This window comes from Amaranthus tricolor, chromosome 13 (assembly GCF_026212465.1).
Source record: "Amaranthus tricolor cultivar Red isolate AtriRed21 chromosome 13, ASM2621246v1, whole genome shotgun sequence".
Lineage (NCBI taxonomy): Eukaryota > Viridiplantae > Streptophyta > Magnoliopsida > Caryophyllales > Amaranthaceae > Amaranthus > Amaranthus tricolor.
The window spans coordinates 18417824-18423548 of record NC_080059.1 but is presented as its reverse complement, the minus strand read 5'-3'; positions in this window follow the sequence as shown (position 1 = coordinate 18423548).

Below are 5725 nucleotides of genomic sequence, written 5' to 3'. Positions count from 1 at the left end.
GTTTGAACTTCTAAACTTTGACCTACTTTTACCCTTGCTACCACTACCATAAGTAGAACCCTTATCATTGGCTCTACCCCTCACATACAAGCCATCATTTTAGGTACTAGATGACTTACTTGACAATTGTGTATCTATCAAGTCCCTTTGGGTCAAGACATTTTTAACATCATCACTACTCAAATTGTTTCTACCATAGAGAAAGGTCTCCCTAAAGTGCTTGTAAGAGGGTGGTAATGAACACAACAAATAAATAGCCAAATACTCATCATCAAGTTTTACATCAATATTTTGCAAGTCCATAACAATGGAATAAAATTCATCAAGGTGGGGTTTAAGGGTTTTACTTCCTCCAATCAAAGATCATAGAGTCTACTCTTCAAGAGTAGCCGGTTGGTTACACTCTTTGCCATGTAAAGAGACTCCAACTACTCCCATATCTCCTTAGAGGTAGTCTCCTTCACAACTTCTCTCAAAACTTCATTTGAGAAACATAATTGAATAACCGATAGAGCCTTAGCATCCATCTCTTCCCATTTTGCTTCACTCACTCCAATCGATTTCTTGTCTTCACCTTCGAGAGCCTTGTGCACCCCATTTTGTATCAAGATTGCCTTCATTTTAATTTTCCAAAAACCAAAGTTTACACTCCTATCAAAATTCTCAATATCTAGCTTCATTGAAGACATGTTTCCACAAGTTATGCACTCTTGAACACTCCCAAACACCAACGAAAGCCTTAAGCTCTAATACCAATTGAAAAACAAAGCACACTAGGGTCTAAAGTTTCAATCTTTATCCCTAAGAATCACCCAAGACCAATGGTAAGGGTGTTCAATGCAATGAAACAAACACTTCAATAATAAGCAATGAGAAACAATAAGAAACAAAACAAAAATCAAAGACACAATATTCACGAGGTTCACCCCAATGTGGGCTACGTCCTCGGTGGTGGTTAGCTTGCTTGATTATGTGAAGAAACAATGGACTTCTCAAGAACTCTTACAAGGAAGTATTACACTTAGAGAAGAGAAAAGAAAAGGGTTTGTGTTTGGCTAGGATTAGAATGCCTCTAGAGTGAGTATTAAGACTCCTATTTATACTAGAAGTCATATACAAATGATTGGGCAAAAGCCCATATTAAAACAGTCCCGTATAACTTATCGCGCAAGAAAACAGAGTAAGTTCTGGACCTTCGCTCAACCGGTCGAGCAAAACAGGCCTTCGTCGAGCGGCTTGGTGTATCGGTCGAGCACAAGATCAGAAAGCTCAATGATCTAGTCAAGCCAACAGGCTCGGTCGAGCACACCATGATCTTGGTCGAGCGGCTCATCTGAAGCCTATAAAGAATCCCTCATCATCATGCACACACATACACACATCCTCATACCATCAACCTAATCATACACCATTGGTGCACTCAAAGTCACACCAAAAACTCCAACAATATTATGCACCATGTTTTGATAGACACTTCACTAGCTCTAGCCTACATTCTTCACTTGTCGCTCCTTTAATTATAATTAATCAACACTTTCTAAGGCATACTTCTTAAGTCTAAGGTTAGTGCATGATATCTTGGCGTTCATATTAGATTATCTCTTAAAACGTAAAAATATTAAATTATCATCATCAACTTATTATACCCCTCGAAAACATGGTTTGGGTGAGGGAAGATGTGACGTAAAAATATGAAATGCAAGAGCTAAACAGTTGAAGCTTGATTATTGAATGAAGCTCTAGATCAGTGTGGAAGCATTACTAGGCTTAATGGTGTGAAAAGATACCCAAGAGTGAAAGCAACACACAGCTTTAATTTGATGAAAGGCAGCTAAGTTTTGGGCGTGAAGCAATCGTCATAAATAACAAAAATAAAATATACAAATATACATATACATATTCAAGTTTGGCCGTATTTTAATCATGGCGGCCTTTCCTTTACTCAGCTTCATCTTCATGTTATCCTTAAATAAGCGTTAAGCCAAGCCCATGAATCTTGAAAGATATTTCCAACTTGTTTTCGCCCAGATTCTTGGACAAAAAGTGCCCACTTGCAACCTTAACTCACTATTCAAAAGTAATAAGGATCTTTAGCTTTTTGCAACTTGCATTTTTGCTATCATATTGATAGAGCAATTTTTTAATTGGTGTAATAAGCTCCTAGACACTTTGAAGGTAAGGTAGTGGTACTTGCTGCAACTATTAGCTTTAAGCTAAAAAATAATTATATTAACTGTTTTAATTAGGTTGGACTCAAAATTAGTCTGAAACTCATTGAAATTTAGCTAGTCATAACCTAAATATTTTATCCCATAAACTGAAAATGACCGGCCCCGAAAAAAATTGAAAAACTTAGATTAAATCTAATCTATATTCAAATATAACCGTTTTAGCCCGTTTTAATTTTCACGTCATCATTTGAGTTTCACATTATCATTTTTCATCTTGATTTGCTATGTTTCTAGACAATTTTATAGATTTTGAGTCAATAAAGAAAGAAAATATTTTCTTTCAAAAAAAATTCTATATATATTTTGAAGAAGTTTATGATAAAATGTATAATTTTGATAATTATTGAACTATTGGATTAATCCGAACTTGACAAAAACCCAACAATACACAACTTCAAAAAACTGACTCGAAAATTACTCGATAGTTTGACATGTCTAATTTAGATACTGATTTTTTTAAAATTATTTACCGAATACATCACTTTTTCATTAAATTAGACATATCAAATTAAAGGTTATGTATATAGAAATGCTATAATAAATCATATATATGCTTTACCTCATTTAGCTCAATTAAAAAAAACTGATTCTAAATAAGGTAAATATTTTTACGTAATCAACTATTATTTACTACAATAATAAGATTTGTCAAGACTCTTAAAAAATGACATTTGTTATTTTTCCAATTATATTTTTATTAGTAGGTACGATAGATTGATAATAAAATTATATATAACTACATTGCATGCATGCTCTAACAAACGGGTCAGTGTATGTTTTAACATGATTGTTTATTAAAATATTTGTGCAATTTTACTGTACTTTAACTTTTTTTTAAGTAATTTTGTTTATTTATTATTTTAATTAGACTATAATTGATAATGGAACGCAGAATTTTGGTTTTATTAATTCGGAAGTGTGCATAAAGGAGATTAAAATAATTTTACTTACTCGTTTGACTCTTTATGAAAATCACTGAACATGTCTTAATTAATTAATATTAAGTAACTTAGTTATTCTTAAGTGTATATAAGATAACTAAATAGATTTTCATGTCAAGCACGGTTTGTGAATTATTTAAATAAAAATTAGTAATCTTATATGTGTAAATAAGTTATTATATGACTCTTAACTTCTTAAGTATATTGAAACTATAAATTGATTTGTTTTAAAAACTATAAAAGTATTGCTATTAGATTGAGATAAATATTATCAATATAATACTATATAAAACATAATCATAAAATTATGCAATAAATAATATAGATTATAAGTACTTACATAAAACAATAGTAGAAAATTTCTACACATAAAAAATAATATAAAAATAATTTAAATGTTCAATGTCTTTGAAAAACCTTAAAATAAGTTTTAAGCCTAAAGAACATACTTTTTACTAAGTATTTATGCATTATAAACTTGTCAAACGTAGGTGATAAAATTATCATTTGAAATTTATTTCACCGATATCTTATCCTAATTATTAATTATTATTTACTTAAATAATTAATGTGTAATCTATTTAATTTGTGCAGGCTTTTCAATATAGTCATGTAAGTAATATACAAGATTATCTATGAAAAACTTTCATAATTATTTTCTTTTCTTAATTTATTACAAATTTATTTTAATGAATATTAATAATTTACATAAATAATTAATATGTTATTCGATAATTATATATTGTCGTAAAAGATATTGCATATTTTAGATGATTGTATATGGTAAAAAATTAGTAAATAAGGTAAAGTTTTAAAATCTTTTGTAACTAATCAATATAACAAATCCAATCATAAAGATATTATGTGATATGCTAAAAAATATTTTGCTAATAAGAAAATAAAAAGAGCGGGAAAATTTTTATCGTAAAGTTGACATGTGTCATAATCGTTTCTTCATTAGTATATTGTATAGAAGATAAAAAAAATTTAGGAAAATTCAATGTGGTGACCCTGAGCTTACTTTTCCATTTGGTAGACAGAGAATAAATTTTTAGTTAAATTAAAAACTCATTTCGACTAAATTACGAAATATAACGTCAATGATGGAGATCGCCGTCTATGATTTTGAAAAAAAAAACTTATTATGTTTAGGAAAAATAACATAAAGTTAACAAAAATACTTCCCTTTAGTCTATCATGTGGAAATGTTCAAAGTTTAAGGTCACCACGTGGACTAAAAAAATATATTTTCTCCCATATAAAAAATCAATAAATTAGAATGACTACGTAAAATTTTCCAAAAATTTATTTATACGTATGAGATTTAGGTAATTATGTTATAAACATTTAGGTAATTATCTTATAAAGGTGCAACCTTTTATTTACCCTACAAAGACCCAATCTTTACATGTCATTTTCTTCTAATTAAAAGTCTATTAACGTCTAACATGTTAGCTAGGTTGCCTCATTTAAATACCTAGAAAAAACACATGTTATTATGTTATAAGTCTTTTGTAATTTAAGAAAAAAAATTATCAAAAAGTACCTAATAAAAATTTTTTTTAAATACCAAATAAAAAAGTTTTGCCAAAAATACCAACAAAATTTTTTCTTTTCCAAAGAGTATCAAGTAACGTTTTTCTTCATTTGACCGTCAAATATAACGATTAACTGGTCAAAATCAAAAATTCTTTTTTCTGATCTTCAATTTCTTTTCCAATTAATTTTCGATTTTGAGTAATTTCGATTTTGAGTAAAAAGTAGAGGAAGAAGATAGTGAGGAAATTGAATAGGAAAAGAAATTGAAGATGAGGAAAAACAATTTTCAATTTTGACCAGTCAACCGTTGTATTTGACGGTTAATTGAAGGAAAACGTTAATTAATACTCTTTGGAAAAGAAAAGTTTTTGTTAGTTATTTTTTGACAAAACTTTTTTTATTAGGTACTTTTTGGAAAAAAAATTATTAAGTACTTTCTGAAACTTTTTCCTTAAAACAAACTTTAAAAACCAAGCACTTAAAAAAAACATATTAAAGTGTGAATTCACTTTACTTGTGCCTTTCCCTCTGAACGCCACTCCTAATTAGGGATGATCATGGGTCTAAGATTCTATGCGATTCGCCTCAGACTCACCTTTTATTTATAGGTATGGGCATTATTGGTTTTAGTCCTATTGTATCAAGGTCAGATCTTGATCTCATAAATAAATAAAAGGTCTTAATTCGAGTCCAAACCCTTAAACCCAGACCTAAACTCGACTTCTAGACCGAACCCTAGACCCATTCTGTAGATCCAGACCCATACCCTAACATTTATTAAAGAGTCAAATTTTTTAGTGTTAATCCATAGCTCTTCCCTGTGTATGCATCTTTGGACCAATTATAAAGATTTTTTGAATATGCATTTAATAAATAACGGGTCTGCTTTTCAGGATTTTGATTTGAGGGCCTACTAGAGCTGTTCAAAACAAACCCGACCCGAAAATCCGACCCGGAATCGAAAAGGGCATTTAAAATGTAAGTTTTTTATGTTTACCGAAACCGCAATTACCC